This window comes from Euprymna scolopes, chromosome 2 (assembly GCF_053919585.1).
Source record: "Euprymna scolopes isolate OS-2025 chromosome 2, ASM5391958v1, whole genome shotgun sequence".
In the NCBI taxonomy this organism is placed as follows: Eukaryota; Metazoa; Mollusca; class Cephalopoda; order Sepiida; family Sepiolidae; genus Euprymna; species Euprymna scolopes.
In genome coordinates, this window is record NC_136483.1 from 54,422,147 (window position 1) to 54,444,881 (window position 22,735).

Here is a 22,735-nt window from a genome sequence, read left to right on the forward strand (position 1 = left end):
TGATTCTTTGTATGGCATTATGGAGGAAAAAATTCAGAACTATTTCGGAGTTGTGTTAATTTAGTTTTATACAATTTAATCATGTACGGTACAAGGCTAAAAATAAACAAATCAAGTATAGTATTTTATTTGCTTTTAAAATGTTTTTAAAAATCAGTATTGAAGATGTCTTTTTTAAACAGATCTTGGACATTAAGATAAAAGGCTAAATATGAGCAGATCAAGTACTCGACCATACTCTTTTTTTTTTCAAATACTTTAAAATCAGAATGAAGTAGCTTTTTGGTGACCAAATGTAAATAACTGCTGAAAGAAATGAAGTATTTTTTTCATGGAAAAAGAAGCCAAGTAAATTTAAAATATGTGTTTTATCTACATTTTGGAAGGTATGCTGTTAAATAGTGTTATGTTCATGTTTCAGCTGCTAATACAATTATAATGCATGACATTTAGTTTTCACTGCTCAGCTACCTGACCAGTTAAACTCAATTAGAAAACTGAGATAGAAGCATTACAAGTGAATTTATAAGCAGGCTGAGATGTTCTGTTATGTTTAGAGGTGGAAGTTTATTCTCTGGGTTCTGATTGGTTTCTAGTCCATGTGTGGATAATCTATTATGTAAATATTGCTTCATTTAAGCAAGAATTGATTTAGTATCAAATATTTGGAGTCCTTTATGCTGCAAAGTGTTGATTCTACAGAGTGCTGGGAATACAATTGGTTCTTACGTTTAACGGATATTTGACATTCAATAAACGTGCATCTATAATTTATTATTATACTAAATGCGAGTTGGTCAATGTTTCTTTTCTTATGGGTTTCCCTATATAATTTGATAACATAAAATACATGTAAAAATATGCCTCGAGATTGAGTTATATTTACAATAAATGTTTTAATTAGTAGGCATCGTGATGCAATTTGCATACATGTGTTTGTACAAACCAGAAACACGTATGTAAAATAGATGTCAAAATTATAAATCTTTTTACTTTTATATAAGAATAATAAAGAATACTTTTATTTATATAATATTCTGCTTGTTCCTTTTTTAGTTAGTCTGCACGGTGCGCTTTGAAAAAGGCCAAATATAATTTTTGAAGGCCAAACTGCTTTTTAAAAATGCCAAATTCATGAAATATGGCTTTAAAAAGGCCAATCTGGCAACCCCGGACAAAAATTTGAGATTAACTCCTTTTATGTTGTTCCGTTTTCGAAAATCATTCTATTTCGATGTGACTTTGTTATTTGTATTGAACTATGTATCGCAATATTACTTTCTGAGGATTTATTAGCACTTATTAATTTATCTATTTTGAGTCAGTTTTATATTTAATATACAATGAACACTTTTTCATAGAAATGTTAATAAACTCAGATTTTCTGCATGATATTGGTTTTCCTGCAAAAAAAAAAAAATATTTTTTTGCGCTATCTAGAAAAATATCAGCTTTATCAAAACACATTCATTCCGTGGATCTTGTTAGCAATGTTTCTATATTATACTATTACTACTAACAATAATATAAAAGTAAAGAAACTTATTACTTTTCTCTAAGAAGAATTTCAGAAAATATATGTCAGAGTTTATGAATATTTAAATGAAATCAAAATAGTAGTAGTGACTATAACCCAACAGGTCACATATACATCTAGTAATAACTAAGCTAGAAGGTCTATTTTTATTACTTAATAGTTTGTTTACATTTCAATCCTAATGGATGCAACAAATGCAAAACAGAAAATTTCAGATAAATTGTGAAAAATACCACCAAAATATTCCCAAACAAGTTTTGCTCTTTTAAATCATGATATTGAATTTAGTAGTCAGCGCTCAATAGACTAATTGAGCAACAAACAAGTAAATTGAAGACGAAAAAGCCATTTTATAAGGCTTGAATATTCCATCGATTTAATCTGGATTTGGTTTGGTTGTTTTGTTTACAGTATATCAACTGTTTACAGTTATTTAATGCCGATTTCAGAAATTTGGGAAAAAAAGCTTTTATGATTGAAGTTCTTCATATATTCAAATATTTATTCGTGGTGTTTGGTTTGGTTGTTATGTTTTATAGCATATCAATACTTTTTTGGGTTACTGTATGCTGAATCTAATCATATTGAAAAAAGGTTTTATACTTAAAGCTCTTTATATCTTTAAATATTCGTGTTATTTGGTTTTTGTACAGGAAAATGGCTTTGTTTTTGATTTTGCGGAACATGATTGAGTTTAGCAAAGGGAAAGAAAAAACAATAGCATCAGTATTTGGTGCATTTTGGGTAAGACAGCTAATATCTTCAGTTTGATCTGGTAGCACCTTAATCTTTATTGATGGGTCAGTGATGAAACTGCAGACTCCTCAGAAAACTTGAAACACTTGCAATACTAATCCATATTTCCAGCGCTTTGAATCCCCTAAACCAACATCTTGCGATTCCCATACACCTGGTACACAAGTGCTATAAACAATACGAGACAAAAACATTGACAAAGCACCAAATATCAAACAGCACCATTAAGCAAATGCCAAAAAAAAACGTCTGAAATTTTTCAGGTTACTCCCTCACAATCAATCAGACTATTACACTGACGTCCTAGGAAGTGAGGAATGTACAAAGACGTGCCCTTTTGAAGCAGCTGGGGGTCTCCACATTTAAAAACCTTGTGCTTGACTTTTATGGTTCTCATAGGAGACACATAAAATAGAAAAAGTGTTATCAAAACATGACGAAAACCGTGGTTCCATCACTTAACTGAATTGACAGCTTGATGTTGAAAATGTGTAGCGTCAATAGTACTAGTTGAATTTGACAGATGTTTACAAAATTGAGGGCTCAAACCTACTACCGAAAGGTCAAAAAGGCTGAATCCAATGAACTTGTAACCCGGGACTTTTTACCTCACACGAGGTAATTCTCTGAAGAAAATTAATGATGCCAAAAACTTGGTCAAAAACCTGTCAAAACTACATAGGAATTAACCTCTTTCTTAAAAGAGGATATGCTATTGTTTACAACATGAGGAGTTGGTAGTTTCGTGTTCGGATGTAACAGCCTTTCCAGAAACGTCTCTACAGAACAAAAACATCAACTTATACTTGCTGGAGAAAACGATCAAGTTACAAATGTTATTAACAAGTGACAAATTATGCTAATTTTGTTTAATCCTCTACTAAGCGATCAATGAGAAAATTTGATTTCTGTATAAAACCGGGCTTGAGAAGTATCAAGTTTAATACTATAAGTTTGTCTGCATGTTTAATTTTTTCTTTATGATTTGTTTGCAAATACGATTTTGCTTGCTAAGCTATTTACGACAACTTTGTCCTCAATTCTTTAACAGACTCTCGATTGAAACTACTCTTTGTTTTTGGTGTTTATGTGAGTTACTCCATCGTTTAAAAACCGTTTAATAAAATTTAATAAAAATGTTTTAAATACCAGTTAAAGTTTGTTAACTGTTTTAGTCTTCATAATAGTCAGCAAGTTCAGCAACTAAAGTTCAAAGCTGAAATTCAAGTTAGCTTGAATCAATTCTCATTTAACTCGAGAAAGATCTAAACTTGGAAATATTCACTTAAGTCAGATAAACCGTATATTGAAGCCAATTCATCACTTAGCCTCGGAATGGTGTGCAATACAGTTACTTAGAGATCTCTTCAAAAAATCTTTACTTTGTAAACTTATAATAACAGAAAGATGGTTATGTTATTCATTATTCTTTCTTATTGAAGAATGATAGACAGAGCCTTTTTCTTGAACTGCCTGGATGCATCTAAAATAAGATGTTTTATTCAAGCTGTGCTTTAACGATGAAAAGATCTGACAAGCGTCTGCTAGAGGTGTGAAATGAAAAAGAAAAAACAATTTAATAGACAGATTTTTCTGTTATCATCTTCTGGATAAAATGAGAAAATTATGCTATATCTTATTTATGATTAGTTATAATTTACCAATAATACTTTATAACTCCTCTACTTTTAACGTACTAAATCTGTGTAAGAGAGGGGCAAAAACATTTAATATACTTATATATTCACCCACATTATACAGGATTTCATATGTCCTTCTGTTAAGTGAAATCATCAACTATGATTACGAATAATGCAGAGATATTTGTAAAATCGAATATATTTTTCAGTAGTTGACAGTGTTTATATGAACATTGAGATTTTGCTAACTTGTGACTCATGCCTGTCTCTCAGCCTTGATTGAAGCATTTGCCTATCCAGCCACACTGAAAACGGTGATACAGCAAAAGAGTTTGTGAAAGACTACATATGCCCTTTTTGGGCTGAGCTTTATAGTAAGTGACTCACTAACTGCCATTAGTAAAAATGCAATACTTTTCACACACAAAAGTACGAATGGAGTACTCTTTGGTAGTTAGCAGTACTTATGTAAATATTGAGATTTCACTTACCCACTGCTCGTGACGAAAGGAATGATTTCAATTGTTGACTATTAACTAGATGGTCGTTTTTATCTTGGCTTGAAATAATTTCTTGTCTAGCCACATTGAAAAGTTGTGATACAGAAAAACAGTCTAAATATATATAAAGATGTAGTAATGATATTAAACTACAGAGAGCAGTGAGACTGCAGTTCACAAATCTGTATAAACAATTTCTTATTAATTGTTGTTTATCATCAATTTTTTTCTATTACTAAGCATTTAAAATAGTTAAAAATTCCATTTTTTTGTTTAATACAGCACTATAGATGCGATTTGTACAACATTTTCGTTTTGGGGTTATACCATCTCTGTGCTAGGACTGCCATAGTATAATCTAATATATAAAGTCCTGGGCAACGCCGGGTAGCAGTGCTAATCTATATATAATAGATTTATAAAGAAGCATATGCACATATTACATTTAAATCCCCATTGACATAGAGAGATTATAATTTTTGTCAATATTTATTTTAATCATGTTTCTCTTTTGTACATATATATTATTTATCTAGGAATGCGTTTAGAAGATTAGGATTTCATATTTAAGTTTAGACACAATAATTACACCACATTTCTTTTTTGTTTTAATCAAGAAATGTTGAGCTTCCTTTAATCGTATTTTTACACTCTGACATATTCAAAAGATACAGCTGATGATTTTCTCAATCACAAGGCTACAAGAAAGAAACAACTGATAATGTTTTGTATCCAATTAGCTTATTTATTTATTAATTTATCGGGTGTTTTATTTTTAAATATAAAATTGAATCCAAGATGTCGGACTGTCATAAATAAGAGGATATTTTTAGTTCTGTTTTTCAAACGCAGTCAATAGTTTTTGTTTCGGAAAGAGGGAGAATTTTTTTACCGGCAACATGTGTTTCTAGATTCGCCTTTCAGCTTTTCATTACTTATAAATACATATTACCGTTTTTTCCACCTCATAATTAATCCCTTTCTTGAGATGAAGCCAAGTTCTTATCAGAAAACAGAACTCTTCAATAAACTTACCAATACAAAAAACGGCATTAGAAGGATTTTCTTGTAAATATCTCCAAGCGGTTTGTAGTTTCTTGCATATGAATTGCGAAGTTCGTTATTTTCATCTTTAAAGATGAAGAGAAAATATAATTAGAAATTATGGTGGTAGGGGGGGGCTTGTTACACGAATTTTATGCGTTTCTTGTTTGTACTTCAGTTTATTTTTTTTGGGGGGGGGTCACATTTTATTTAGGCGATGCCAAGATTTCCATAGCTTTGTCGAAGCCTTTCTTGAATTGTGAACTAACAAATACATATAAAGATGGATTCGTTTAAGAAAAATTAAATAAATCAAAATATTAGCAGAAAGTATTAGAAAAACAAATATTTACCATTCCAGTTATGGTGATGAGGGGGGAAGGAGGGGGAGGACAAAGATAAAGAAAGGTTAAGGTGGATATAATAAAAAGGATGAAGATAGACATTTGGAGATAAGAAGGTAAAATGGATAATTACAAGTGGAAACTTTCGTTTATCTGTTTTATCAGGAGGAGGAGGAGGAGGAGGAGAAAGACAGAGAGACCGAAGAGTAACCACTGTCAGTAATTTCCGCCATTCTTTATCTGTGCCTAAATCAAAACAGATTCCATGAACAAAGCTTCTTTCTTAGAAGTGCACACCTGTGGAACTCTCTTCTATTTGCCTGTTTCCCACCAGTTCCTGATAAACCGCCTCCTTAAGTAAGACACTTTATCAGATCTCCATTGCTAACAATTACTACGATATTACTGTACACGCAATAACCCTTATCCCTGAGTGGCCTCCAGACCTTGATAAGTGGTGACTTCCATGAAAAAAAAAGTAGCAAGAAAAAGTAGAAGAAAAAAATAAGATCGATGTGACGAAAGGAGAGAAAAATGAAATGCGATGACCCTTATTACGTCAGGTAACCATTAGCTATTAATTCATTCACAAGTCGAAACGTCACCTATTTATTGGATTTCTATCACCAGTTTTAGCTGAAAAATAAAAGAATAGCCCATTATCAGAAAAGATAGATCTATTGAACACAACAATATTTATATACATATACAAATTTACAAAGTGGTATGGAAATATTATTATTCAACTGTTTGTTTGTATGTGCTTACAACAAAGTTGAGAAAATGTAATAATTCTTCATCTCTATTTGGATGCAAGAAACGGAAATAGTGTGTACGAAGTTCGTGTTATTGAATATACGCATATGACTGAGTTGACTACTACATGTGTGTATGTGCTTGCATGAATGCAAGGAAAATTGTCATTGGATGTTTGTGTTTGTGTGTGAAGTACACATTCTTGATTGAGACAGTGTATGTGACATATGTATTTCTTTCAGTTGACAAGTGTGTGTGTTGCTGCTGCTGTTCTGATCTGCTTTGGTGTTATGACAGTGATACCTGGCAGACCTTGCTACCGGCCTGTAGTTGACTCGACTTTGGTGGCATTCACCCCAGAGGAGTTGCGCCAGCTCCTCCCATAGAACACACAGCATCCTGAATGAATGCAAACCATGCATAACGGTCCACAGCAGCGAACACAGCAAATCTGTGAACAGGGCCTAGGTTCGATATCGGCTTTGATGGTGTGTAACCACTAGGGCTATGACAACAGCATATTCTTTTCCTGATTCTCACGTATATATCCATTGATATCTTATGTTTTTATGTAGAGTGATGTGGTTCCTGGTTGATTAATTATGTCTAACTTTGTCGGATATAAACTCAAGAGTCAAAACAATGAAAAGAATATGCTGTTGTCCTAGCCCTAGTAATCACATCTTCAGATGACCTACCAGGCGGCTTCGCCAGTCTCAGCGTGGTTCTGGAGTTATTGCTTTGTGGATCAACTCTGTTTTACGGTACACAGCGTGACCGAAACGACATAGTCTCCTCTTTAAAAGCTTTTGGTTATGGGGGGGGGGTCCTGCATCGCATTCAGATTTGTGTATTGGAGACTGTACGCGGTTAAAATGTTGAGTTCTTTGTTAGCTCACTGCTTTGTTTATATACTTAAGGAACGGCTTTAAATCGATTTATTTATTTTCAAGTAGAAAATATTTAATGATCTTGGATCCTAATAAATTTAGGAGTACATGGATTTAAACTGTGACTGAGTAATAGAGAGTAAATGATGTGACATTTCTTGTCCAATCAGCTTCAGAATTCTATTATTTTCTCTGGCGTCTCTATTTGTATAAAAATATTATATATTTTTAGGCAGGTGTTTATTATATCATCCTTGCTGATTTTAAAACATAGGATTTAAATTCTAGAAAATAAAATCATGGGGAGAAATAAGGAGACAAAGGAAGAATAAAGAATGACAAGCAGAGTGATAAGGAGAAAAATGTTGGTTTTATTCGTCCGTTTTATGACTTATGGAGTATGCTGAGATACCTATTTCTTGAATAATGGACTTACCCAGAGACTATAAACATAGTATATCTAACACTTTATTTGGTAGCGATTCATGGCGGTTATGGCCCCCAGAATTATGACGTGTACTTTTGTAACATACTTCTAAATACACTTTTTATTAACACTACAACTGTGTTTGTCTAAAGAATTACTGGCCTACAAGGCTACAATAATAACGCACCAAGGAGAAGGAGATAAACGAGAAAGGCAAACAACAGGAAGAGGAGGAAAATGAAGAAATAGAAATTCGTGGAGAAGAGAAAGAAACAGTAAAAAGAAAACGTCGAGGAGTAGAAGACAGCCACAGATAAAACAATCTTGAAAAAGTTAAATAAAAAAAAAATTACATTAATAACAATTTTGATATAAATAAAATAAAAACTTTAAAAGTATGATCATTGTAATGGAAACTTTATTTTCACAGTTTTCGCCATAGCAATGTGTTTTTGATTGGTTTCAACATTTTGGGGTCGAAACGTTTGCATTTCTTAAATTGCTTAAAATATTGAAAGTATTAACCCATTCTACAATCGCCATTTCAAATAGTAGTAAAAGAAAAAAAAAGTGAAACAAATTTACTTAAAGGAATCTGCTTTGATTAAATTTGCTTAATATATTTCTCCAGCTAATTAATTTTATGTTTCTGTATTAAGTTTTAATAATTTATTTATTTTTTATCGATTGACAACATAAAAGGAAAACAGAATAAAATTATTGTAATTTTATCATAGCATATGCATGTTTCATGCGTAATATAATTAGTATATACTTTATCATTGTATAATACAATTAGTATTAGCCATGGCAAATTTGATAGCGTTTCTGTCCTTTTTCCTTGAAATAAAATGGTAAAATGTACTTTCCCTTGAGATTTATGTTGAATGTATCATGCGATTCCCATAAAACCGAAGCTAATTGTGGAGCTCACTAAATATTAATACCATATTAAGAGAAAATTAACAGAACTTTGTCAATGACTAAATGATTGATGAGTGGATAGGCAACATTTTCTCTTCAATAAATTTTATATTTTTATTATTAACTCTAAAATTCTGCGATGGGAATTCCTCTTAACGTAAAGATGAGATCAATTAAAATTGAGTGTTTAGCTCTGTAAGATACTACTTTCATGTGATAGTGTGACGACAGATCCTCCTACAGATATACTTCGACGTATCTAAAATAGAATGCGTCCATTCGGTATGTATGGTTAGTGAAAAGTAGTTTAAACTTAAATGTGATAGATCAAGAAAAATGCTATTTTAAACTTAAGCATGCCAGACCAACAAAAATGCTATGCAAAACTTCATCTTGCCAGACCAACAAAAATGCTATATCAAACTTAAGCATGTCAAACCAACAAAAATGCTGTATTAAAATTAAGCCTGCCAGACCAACAAACGTAAGTGCGACAGATCAGCGAAAATTATATTGTATAATAGAATGCAAATACACTAGTGTAGACATAAGCACAAAAGGTAAATTCTATTTTAAACTTTGTATGATAGACCAACGAAAATTTTATTTCAACGTTAAGTGTAACAAAACAACACAAGTGCTATTTCAAACTTAAGCACGGTGGACCAGCGAAAATTCTATTTTAAACTTTGTATTACAAACCAACGAAAATGCTATTTTAAAATCAGACATGACACACCAGAAAAATCCTAGTGTAAACATAAGCACGATAGATCAACGAAAATGCTATTTCAAACTTAAGCACAATAAATCAACAGAAATACTTAAGCATGACAAACTAATCGAAGACCGTTCAAGCCTCTTGTAAAGATACTTAGACGTATCTCAAGTAAGATACGCCTGTACACTAACTGAATCGCAAGCTGCAGCGTGACAGGTCGATGAACCGATAAAAATTCTTTCCGAGATACAAGGATAGGTCTAAAAACGAGCAGAATTAATAATCTATCATGGCAGATATTGTCACTTGTCACATGTAATTACTATTAGTTATATCATTTTTTTTTATCTTCCCCTTTTAAGTAAAATATCCTTTTGAGACCTAATCTATTGTATCTTATCTCCAGTGTGTCAGTCTATAAATGAAACCTGCTCAAAAAGCATCAAGAGAATTGATACTAATGTCCATAGTACTAAGCAATCTTTAGCTTATTTATAATAGAATCTATGGAAAAATTAATCCTGTTTTGCTTGTATATTTGTTGGTCACTTATAGATTCCAAAACTATATAACAGAATGACACAGCATTTGGCAGGAAGCATTCATAAGATACCGGATGTAAACATGTCATTATTATTATTATTTTATTTATTTTTTTATTTGTGAAACAATTACTAAATGTAGTAAAAAAAAAACTCTAACAAGCCCTCAAACTACTTGGTAAAAGTAACAAATTTCAATCACATATTGCATGAGGGTCAAGATTATACTAAATCTATATAATAATTACCCTTACCCTCCCTTCGTACAATCATAACAATATATATATATATATATATATAAAGTGAAAGTGTGTGTCTGTGTGTATATCCCTACGCAATAACTCTGTCAATTTTTAGTCTACAGACTCGAAATTTGATATATAGGTTACTGAGATTTGGGAAAATCTATATGATCGGTTTTTGGCATGAAATTTGGCGATTAAGGGGTCAAAGTTCAACGATTTGACCTTTGAAAACTCTACAAAACTTCTCCGACAATTTTGGGTCTACGCACTTGAAATTTTAGATATAGGTTCCTTGGATATGGATCTAACTTAATAACTTTATTTGAGCCCAAAACAATAAATTTTAAGGGGTCATAATAGGGGTCAAAGTTTTAAAAAATTTTACCTTTGCGGTCTCTTCCAAATTACTCAGACAGTTTCTGGTCTAAATATTTGAAATTTTACGTAAAGGGTATTCAGAGATAGGGCAAGCTTTTTCATCAGTTTGGGTCGAAAATTTTTAGTTACCAATATATAAATGTATGTATGTATGTCTGTTTGCGTGTCTGCCTTTCAATAGAGGCGACGGATTTTCACAAGATCAGTACTGTTTTAAAGTTCGATCTTTCATACGATAAATATCGAAAAATTGGCTAAAAACATTAATATCTTCCCCTTCAACTAGGCACTTTTCTACAGGAGGGGGGTCACTTTTTTCGCCGATATTTTTGAAAGTTATCCTCTCCTTTAGATTGTCTAGTCTTAATTTTTAAAAATGTCGCTTCCGGTTTGGCGGTGGTCGTAACAGCATAAACGTTAGGTTTTACCCCATTCTTTTCCTCCTTTGCGGTACGGGTTCGAGCCTGCCTTCCTACTACCACTTTTTTTTTTTGGCAACATACATATCCAAACACCTGGGCAATGCCGGGCTGAAATGCTAGTATATATATATATATATATATATATATATATATATATATATATATATATATATATATATATATATATCTGAGGTTATTGTTTGCCAGAGGTTAAGTAACTAATGAAGTTTAACGAGGGCAATACAACAATGTTCAATACTGAAGTAGAGCAGAGTATACTCTATATTTGTTTTTACATAAGCAGTAATATGTTGCTACGCATTCATGAGCACGTTTCGGTCAGCATCTTGAATATACTTTTGTTTTCTTTTTGAAAAGGGGAGGATTTTTCTCTCGAAATTAATCAAAGTTCCATGCCACCAACGGACTTTATATACCCGGACATCCCAACAAGTTGGTTGCAAATTAATTATGTAACGAGGTGAGGAATGATAGATGAATAAACAGTTAGATATTCCTCTACTCAAACATACCCGTCTATTTGTTTGTTTTCCTTTTCTTTACTCTTGTGATTCCGGTCCCTTCCGTATTGCTTTTGGCTTTTAAAACTTATATATATATATATATATATATATATATATATATATATATATATATATACTAGCATGGATACTCAGCGTTGCCAGGATCGACATGAAGTTTGGTTTGGCCACACTTGCTATACTAAGAGCAGTTTTTCATTATTATTTGTCAACTCCATCAAATTTCAAAAATAAAAGAACAAATGAAAACACGAAAATGCCCCCCCACCACCACCACGGAAAAAGAAGAAGTACGTGACAAACTCTCCACTACATATTTCGGCAGAAGGGATATGAAAAGAAGCTATTCTCTCGATGTTGCGCACCTTTTTATGACTATATTCCAGTTTAAGTGAATTTCTTTTATGCTACCTCAGTCTAGAAAAATTTGTCTTTACGGTCTGTTGCAATGAAAACAAACTGCAAATAATTCAGTTGCAAAAATACCAAAGTAGAATTTGTGTTACCCGAAATACACGTTTTTATGTTATAAAAATGATGGGTTATGACTTATTGTGTTATTAAAAGAAAAAAAATTAGCAGTTACGATGTCAAAAAATATAAAGAAAAAACTGGTAAAAAATGCAAATTAAAGTTTTTTTTGTTTTTGTTTTAAATAAAGAATCGTAGTTGAATTGGATTGTTTGTTTATTTTAAAATAAAAATCCACTGGATCATAGCGTTGATTGCGAAATCACGGAAATTATTTTATTTAAACTAATTCCAAAAATAATGCTTGAAAGTTTTTAGTTTTAATATCCGCCGAAAAAGAAAACAAAAACAAAAAGAACAAAGTTTCCGCCCAAGGAAAATAACTCAAACCGGTTTATAAAAAAAATTGATGTCAGTAAAAATAAATTAAATTAAATATGTTATTAATATAAATCAAATTTAAATAATAAACTTTAATAGAACACTTAAAACAATTCTCTCACTATAAACAATAACTAACACACCGCTATTTAATAAAATCGATTTTCCTTAATGCAATATGCAAATGAGGTCACCTCTTAATCATATATTTTGCAATAATCATAGTATATAAAGAAATAAATGAAAGAATAAAATAGCGAGCCTTTTGTATATATTAATCAAATTGTGAAAAAACAAACAGGAATTCGAATTTTTATATATATATATATATATATATATATATATATATATATATATATATATATATACTATGTATAAGCAGATTTAATAAAAATGGTTACATATACCAAGGATTATTTTTTAATTTTAAAAAATATTCTCATTAAAGGTTTGTGCACCGAGATGCTTCCTTACGGGTTAAAAATAAAAAAACAACAACATGGAAAAACTGCCTCACAGAGGTCCACAAGCTATATTTACTTCAATAAGCTGGTTAAAATTTTGTTCCTTCTCCCCTTCATTATTTATGCTGATGAGGAGACGATATCCAGAAATATTTTACTTATTTCTCGACGGATTTATTTTGTAAATATCGAATAAATAAAAAGATATCGTTTCCTAATGATCGTACATATAAACATGATTTTGTTTTGTTTCCTCCTATGAAAACTTAATTGATAAATTTTACACACTTTGTGTGTGTATATATATATATATATATATATATATATATATATATATATATATATACTAGCATTTCAGCCGGGTGTTTGAAGGTATATGTTGAGCAAAAAAAAAAAACAAAAAAAACAAGCGGTCAATTTTTATAACTTTGACCCCTATTAACATTTATTTTGGGCTCAAATCAAGTTATTAAGTTATATCCATGTCCAAGGAACCTATATCTAAATTTTCAAGTGTTTAGACCCAAATTTGTCGGAGGAGTTTGGTAGAGTTCTCAAAAGTCAAATCGTTGAACTTTGACCCCTTAACAGCCAAATTTCTGGTCGAAATCCGAGCACATAGATTTTCCCAAATCTCAGTACTCTGTATATCAAATTTTGAGTCTGTAGACTAAAAATTGACAGAGTTATTGCGTAGGAAAATGTAGACAGACACACAGACAGACACGCAGACACGTTCACTTTTATAGATATATAGGTAGGTAGATAGATTAAATAAAAATATATACGTATACATAAACATATATGGAAACAATTTTGTGTTTACTGTAAACTTTTGTACGCAAATAATATGCAAGTATAAATAATGTAGAATATCTGCATTAATATAATTACACGTAATAGCTAACTAAAGATGACCATCCCAGAAGAAAACCAAAACAACTAAAAGGGAATTAATTAAAATGAATGTTTAAAAGAATATGCAAAGTAGCTAAATCTTTTACTAGTGAATGCAATTCCACAACCCATATATAAGAAAATTGTATTTTCTTTTTAAATAAATAAAAAAGAGGATTTTTAATATGAATATCAATACACACAAAAGAAAAACGAATTTATAGGAGTGTATATATATATATATATATATATATATATATATATATATATATACACACACACACATACATACATACACCAACTTGGTGTTTAAGAGTGACAACTCATGAATTTAACGCGGTTATTAACAGAGGAGCAAGACATATTTTTATTAATATAAACAAATTTATAAGATCACAACACTGGACATGCTAATGTTTTGGACAGATGGTCGGTTAAAACCAGAAGTTTTGATCAGGCCACTTAAAAAAAAGGCTACTTTCCACAGAAGAAACCAGTCCTCAAATGAAGAAAAAGAAAACTATTTATTAAAAAAAAACAAAAACGTTTTACAATTTAAAGGGAGAGGCAGAGGGGGCATGTTACTCCAAATATGAAAAGTACTAGCAAAGATACCCGTGCTTCGCACGGAGCTTTGTTGCGCACTCGGGTACCAAAATCTGTGGGCACCTTTCCAGTAAGTTGATGTTGTAAGAGCAACGATTGCATAAGGTGATTAACATTTTAACTACCTCTTGTAGTGACTGAAATTCAATCAGGAACTTCACAAAACATTTTTATCAAAAAGGAAGGTTACTTGATGTTACATAGTAAATTTTTCATTGAAGTAATTTTCAACTCTTGCTTAAATTTTATCTTGCACATTCAATACTAAAAACTTACCACAATCAGATCATGTCAGTTTTTCCTCATATCCATTTCTCGAACTTTTCACTGAAGAGCCTCAGGGTAAACTACATTTCTGCTGCTTTGATTTGGAGCCAGAATGTAGAGTTTTTCTGAACTTCCTGTCCGGCTGATGGAGACGTAGAACATACCGTGACTGAAGCAGTCTGATGTCAAGTCTACGCCAATGGTGTTAAATGTCTGACCTTGACTTTTGTTTATGCTCATTGCAAAACACACCTTCACAGGAAATTGGAGTCTCCGGAATTTAAATGGAAGTTCTGAGTCCGATGGAACTAAGGGGATCCTTGGCAGTAGAACGGTTTCGCCTTTGTAGGGACCACAGGAAATGGTGGCCTCAAGTACATTGGTGTGCAATCTGGTGATAACACATCTGGTTCCGTTTGTTGTTTTTGGCGGTTCCAAGGATCGAAGAATCATGATTGGCGATCCAATTTTGAGATTTAAAATGTGTGGAGGCATTCCAGATATCTCCAAAGAGTTTAAAAACTCCACAGGGTAGTGAACAGCTTCATATTCATTAGTAGCCGAATCAACTGACTTGTATTGCTTTGTGTCTCCTGGAAATTCATTCATTATTGAATTGTTCAAATGATTCACATTGCTGTTTAATGGCGAAATAATAGCCCTCTCAGCAAGCCAATCCGGTGATTTTCCATTGTTTTGCAGGTCTGGGTACATTTTGTCTTTCAGTTGCTTCTGATTACCGACACATTTACCAAGCGCAGTTGGAATCTTAATTGTGTCAGGTGAAGAAGTGATAGGAAACTGACCATTACCGATTTGGAGAAGCAATTTTGAGAAGTCTGCTGTAGCTGTGTTATCAGAGATATAGGCTCTCATATTAGTAGTCAGTCTCTTCACTATAACGTGCCTCCAGAGATAGGATTGTTTCAAACTTGCATTGACAATGTTAGCCCTTGTGCCATTTTTAACCACTGGGAGGATTTGACGGAAATCACCGCAAAATAAGGTTGGAATGCCACCCATGGGATTCTTGTTTCCTGTGATGTCTTGCAGTGTTCGGTCAATTGCTTCATAAGCACTCTTGTGCGTCATTGGGGCTTCGTCTACAATGATTGCAGAGGTGTCTCTAATTACATTTGCCAAGGCTGAGTTACCAGTAATTTTGCAAACTGGCTGATCCATTCGATGAGTATCCAAGGGTACTTTAAAAGTGCTGTGAAGAGTGCGGCCACCTTGTAGTAGAGTAGCAGCAATGCCACTGGATGCTGTTGCAAGCACAATCTTTCTCATGGATCTAATCTTTGCAAGGATCAAATTGATTACAAAAGTCTTGCCCGTACCACCTGGAGCATCAAGAAACATCATGTTTTTGTTCATTTCACCTTGTGCTTCCAACATTGCCATGAATGAATTGTAAACTTCTCTTTGAGAATCGGTCAGTTTTTCTTGCATATTTTTTGCTTGTAGCGAAAGTTCTTCAAGATTATAAGTAACTTCACGTTGATACTCTCTCGCGAGTCTTTCATCTCTCCCTTGCGTTGGTGCAGGTAATCCATAGCTTGCCAATGGTTGACCGCACATAAGAACTTTTTCTTCAATTAGACAAAGAGTTTTATTGTAGATGTCCTCATTAAAATCTGCTTCTGGATTGTTAACTTCTTGCCTGTATCTGTGAAGAATGTCTTCAGATATTACATCACGAAAAGCCATCCAGATCTCAAGAGGATTTCTTGGCTCACAGGCTGTTAAAATTATCACAAATAGGCTTCGCAAATTTGAAGGTGATTGAGTGGCACTTGCCTCTCCTACTGCTTGATGCAAGTGATGGTCATTTTCTAGAAGGCCTCGAGCAAGGCACGCTGCTCTGTATGTTTCAAACACCTGACCATTGTATGCTCGCAAATTTTGAAATGAAGTTGGACCAGCAACCTCATTGAGCAACAGGCGTAAGAAATAACACTCCCCTACTTTTGGACTAATCGTGTAGATTCTCCCAATGCATGGTGCCTTCCATACATCATCATTTTCAGTACCTTCAACTTGTACCCCACGCATTCTTCTCATCCATTTCTTTGTCGATTTGTTCCAAGTGTAAAACTCAGGGACTTCTACGTATTTGAGACCCCTTGCAAAGTCATCCTCATGGCAGAGTTGAAAAAATGGTGTCAAAGTTGTGGCAGGCGGTGGACCTTGGGCTCGTTCCAGAGCAGTATCAGCTGAGAACATGACATGCTGCCCATTTTCAAGATGAACAGAAAGTTGTACAATTGGGGGGAAATGTTCATGGATGGGATGTTCCAATATCCTCCAGGCCGCCTCTGAACTGCCGACATACCTTGCATTCTGGAACTGCTGGATCTCATCCACAATGTGACTTTGTACTTGGCCTTGTTGGTTAGCTGCTCCATCAGTTCTTTGTAGTTCAAACACTGCTTGATCACATCCTTTATTCACGTATTTGAGGACATATTTGATGCTTTGGATCGAGCTGCAAATTTCTACGTTAATGTGAGCGTTGAACTGCTGAAGGAGGACCTTGTTGTACGGAACAATCCACTGGTTTGTTATTTCTTGATTAACATACCGACCATTTCTCTTCATCCTTATTGTACCAGTCTGGCCTCCATCTTCTGGTTTTCTTCGCCTGTACTTGGGGTAAGAGTCTTGGCCTTGCTCGGTACACTGAAGAAATTCTTTTGGGTATTTTTTGGAACATTTGTTGTCAATCGTACATGGACACTTTGGATTAAATGGTCCACAAGGTCCATGCACCATATGTGCCATCACTTTAGCATGAAGATCAGGATCTTCCTCTTTGTCAGGGATCTCTGCAGATATGCAGAGATCCATTTTTTCTGGTAGAAGTTTGTCCTCTGGGGCCTGCCAGGTGAGGATGTGTGCATGCGGCAGTCCTCTTTTTTGATATTCAATACTGTACAGGAAAGCCCTCAACCTGCCAAATCCTCCCTTTTTAATAAATTCAAGTAACTTTTTTAGCTTCTGCCTGAAAACCCTGGCAACAATATCTGGACGATCCTGAGGGTCTTGCCCTTGAAGACAATTTTCTGTAATTTCTGTCCACTTTGGATTTGTTGTGAACGTGATGAAGAGGTCGGCTCGGCCCATTCGCCGAACATATGCCATGGCATCACTTTGACGCTCAAACATGTATCGAGGGCCTCCTGTATAAGTTGCCGGAAGAACAACTCGTTGACCAAACTGTTCTGGATTCCCATCCTCCCTAAGAATTGAATCTCTCAAGTTGCTATAATTGTCAGCTCTCAGGGTCTGTTGCTCACGCCTCAGGAACTGTAAACGTTCTGTTTCAATCTTGCAGTACACATCCACCAGCCATTGTTGAAATAGCCTTCGGTACCAGAGAAAATAGTTTCCAGGCCGAGTCATTAAATGGTACGAATAAAATTGCTGTTGGGTAACTTTTCGCCCATTGGATGCCTTCATGTAGATGTTGTAAGATGGAGAACCATAGGGGTACATTAACGGGTACATTAAAGTATCGTAGAGGGGATGTAGTTCGGAGATCCATTTTAATGTATCATTTCTAAAACGCAAGACAATATCCCGGTTAGCTGTTGGTTCATTCTCCATTAATATTCCAATCTCATACGTTGTTGTTGGAGCATTGAATCGCCGTGGATGCTCTTCTTGCGGCCTTCGGTCTTCCCTTATGACAACTTTATGTTCTACCAAGTGTTCTTCTTCAATCCTCTCCTTTGTTGTTTTCAGCTGACAAATGAAGCTGTTGTTCTCATGTAAAAATTCAGTCAGACTTTGGAGAATGTCTCTATTGAGTCTACTGTCACGTCCCCGATTATGTAGTTCCTCTTCCAGACTATCCAAGAAGTAGACTTGAATAAACTTTGCTGTTTCATCTTCAGGTGGTAAAAGACCCCCAATCTGGTGGCAAACCTGGCCTCGAATTCTAAAAGAAGGATTCCACCCATGTACTGCCACAATTTTGTGACCAAATGATGTCATTGCAAAACAATTGTTATAACTGCGTAGATTTTGCAGAAAATCTTTAGAGATGGGACCATTGCCGGAGAGCAAATCTTGAAGCAACTGAGGCAGTGGTGGAAAGCTATCAAGCACAACTTTGCCAGAAGAACAACAACAACCAGGGGGTTCTCCTTTAAATTTTACAGCTGAGCAATGTTGACATACTTTGTCCATTTTTCCTATATCAGCTGTAGTGAGAGAGTCATTTTTGTTGTAGAGCAATCCTTTTCTATTGCAGTGTTCTATTTCATGGTGTCTCAAAGCAGTCATTCGTTGTCTAGCTGCCTCGTTTTCTGTCAATTGCTGGGGCAAAGTCATACTCTCTCTCCATGCAGCCTCTCGTTGTTGCCCTTGGTATAGGCGAAAGCTTCGTTGGGTTTCCGATTCATTCTGATGTCGTTGAGCCACTCTCAACTGACCTTGTGTACGTCTACTTACCTCATATAATTCATTCGATCGTAATATTGCTTCTCTTTCCAGTGCATATCTTTGCCTTTCTTGAATTTCATCTTGTGATGAATTTAACCGCCTTACAGCATGTCTAGTTCTGTCAGCTTCACGTTGGGTTTCTCTTTCCAAATCTGACAGTCTTGCTCTCCTTTCTCTTTGACGTATCCTGTTAAGTTCTAGACGTCTTTCTCTATCTGGATTGTTTTCATTGGAGCGAATTGCAGCAACTCTTAGTCTATTAGCTTCCAATCTTTCCATTCTTTCTTCCTCACTTTCGTTTCTACTTCGTTTGGGTGGCATAATTTCGGTTTTAAACGGAATTGTTTAACGATATTAATGATTGTAAATTAATTAAGCGTAAAGGAAATGTATACTAACTGAAATGGACGAACTATAAATAATATTTCTGAATAGTACAATTATAAACAATTATATTGTACCTATTTACTATGCCTCCCCACGGGACAGAGTTAGACACCAGGGTCGTTTTTTAACGTGGAGAAAAGGTACAAAAATAAAAATTGTCTCAGTCGTGAAGGATTTCTCCTCCACCGAAAGAGAACAAGAAAATGAAGTGCAGCATCTGAAGAACAGATACTACACTTTGATCTTGACCAAAAGGAATGAATAAAAGCGACCTACGTGTGACTCATTACTTCCGGGTGTAAACGTCAGAGTCTAAAAGTAATAATTAAAAAAAAAAAGTAAATGTAAAATAAATGTAATACCAACTTAGGTTAACTAAGTAAACAGTACAATTAAAACAGTTCTATTAAAACAAATAATTACTAAGATCTAGGTAATTGTTAGTCTCATTGTTATGGTTTTAAAGAAAAAAATGTGTAAAAAAAGTTCTGCTTTTGTGAGTACGTGTATTTCTTTTAAATTACATAACCTTTTTATTTTATTATTTATATCTCTTTTAAATTTATATATTTTGTTAGTAAATTGGAAGAAATTCAGTTGAATAAAACCTTGTTCGTGTTCTTTACGTTAAACTCATATTTTTATAAAAGGTTCATCCGGTTTAAAGAAAGCACTAAGTTTAAATAAGACTGGAAATATATAATATATAATATATATTCAATATATAAATAGAAAAATGAAATAAATATAAGCTTTAAGTCTTAAGATAGTAATAATCAAAATGTAATAAATTATTTGTAGTTCAAATCTATGATAAGACAGGCTTTCGAAATAGGCTCGACCAGAAAGATTAAATTGGAACGAAATTATAATCTCCGTGCCATTTTCAAAACAACCCTACAAAAGTAACGGTATCCTGCAGTTGGTTAAAATGACAACGTTGGTTGTAAGAAAAATGTAAAAGAAAATGCGCTTATCTGTTTATTTTGACCTGTTTTATTTAATTAAAAAAAAATTGGCTATAACTGGAAGAGAGCGTTATGTTTTGGGGGTTGTTTAAAAAATAGAATGGAAATAAAGTTAGTTCCGTTTTAATTGTCTTTAATTGCGGCAAGCGCTAAGAAAATCGAAAAATCACTGTTTACATTCGAAATGTTAACTTTTACAGGTTTGCTGACAAGGCTGGGGGTGTTTAATACAATTATTTTACTAAATTGATTTTTTTCATTTAAAAATAAAATTATTTCTTTTTTAATAAAGTTTTATTTTAAAATATTTGTTTTTGTTTATTTATATAAAATTACGATAGTTGAATTGTATTCTTTCAATAATATTGGCAAGTAAAATATAAAAGATTAAAACGGAACGAAATTGAAATTTCCATTACATTTTCAATACAATCCCAAAACATAAAGCTTTCCTCGCAAATGAATTGTTTTGATAATATACGTAAAGTGAAATAAATCGAATATAAAATTAAATGAAAATATATTAAATAATTAAATGTTAAATAGATTTTGTAAATAGTACAGTTGAAATGATTAGAATATTTCCAATATGTAATAAGGTCGAGGTAATTAGTTAAAGAGATTTAATATAATGTGATATGCAAATGAGCATAAGTCATTCGATACGGGGGTGGTTTGTAGACTAGTATATAAAGAAATTAGGCAATGATTCTTATGTCTCCTATAACAGAAACATCCTAAAATGGGTTCTAATGTTTCTCTACCAGGAGAGATCTACCCTCTTACCTCCTTTATATTTCGTTGATGATGGAGAGCTGTACACACAGACAGAAACACACGAACCCTATTACTTTATAAAAATATAGAAGAGCAGAAAAGAAGAAAAAAAGGAAGGAAAGAAAAAGAAAAGAATATGTATTCAAGGTTATTAGTGTGGTGGGAGGGGGGTTACTAGGAAATCATTAGACAAAGAGATGAAAGAGTAAACGTAGACAAGAGGGAGGTGTCAAAAGAATAATTCGGTTATAGATAACGATAAGTAAGCGAAGCAAACGTTCTTAATAAGAAAGGAAAGTTTTAAAAAATCTTGGATAATTAAAAGCAAGTAAAATGTAATATATATATATATATATATATTTCTATTTTATAAGACATGAAATATTAGTATGCAAAGATTGTTAGCTATTTTACTTAAGAGTTAAACCATAAAGGCACGAAATCAAATTCAGATGGAAAAATTAACTTTCCATCTAAACTGACCATTTATTCATCAACTCTTCAAATGGGGAATAGAAATCTGTTTTTCCTTACTCCATGCAGTTAAAGGTGAGGCTTTTCTCTTCAGAGAAAATAACTACCAAAATAAAAAATAAAACATTACTAGTTTGCATAAAGTTGAAAACTTGGAAAATTTTAAATAAGGAAATGTCTACCAAAATTAATTTTACATGCTTGGGAAATTGTATTCATTGCAAAGGTGTTGGTATATAATTTAATTTCTACGGAATTCTGTATTTGAATTTTAGTGGAATTATTCAGTCACTATTGACCGACTTCTGACGTGATTTATTTAATCAACCAATTCATTGCTCAAGGAACTAATCTAACTAGCCATCTAACTATTTAAATTCATGTACTTCATTGCTAAACTTTCGTCTGATATTTTTAAATCAGTTCTTCTAACAATGTTTTCTACCAAACTTAGAAACTTCTGCAGAAAAAAAAGCAAAACAAACAAAAGCCTTTCTTTTAACAGATGGTAAAAATTATTAATTATTATTAAAGCATTTTTTGTCAGATTGTTTTGTTTTTAAATTCATTTAAGTACAAAAGTTTTAGTTAAGGAAGTAATTAAAGCAGATTAGTAAAAGAAAAATTCTTGTAAATAAAACTAGACGAATATTTTCTGGGCTAAGTTTTACTGCTACGATATTTATCCTGGGACAATTGCAAAAGAAGTATTTTAGTAAGAAGAACCTTTTTTTGTATTTTGTTGCTGTGGATTTGAAGACAGTTTTAGGTACACTGACAAAAGATGTTGTATAAGTGGTTGACGAAGGTCGTTGAAAAAAATGAACAGAATTGCTCAAAGTTGTGTTAAAATTTAGTGACGGTTTTGATATTAAAGTTGGAATTTATTAGGGTTCTGTACTGTAAACTTAGACTGTCATCTAGAA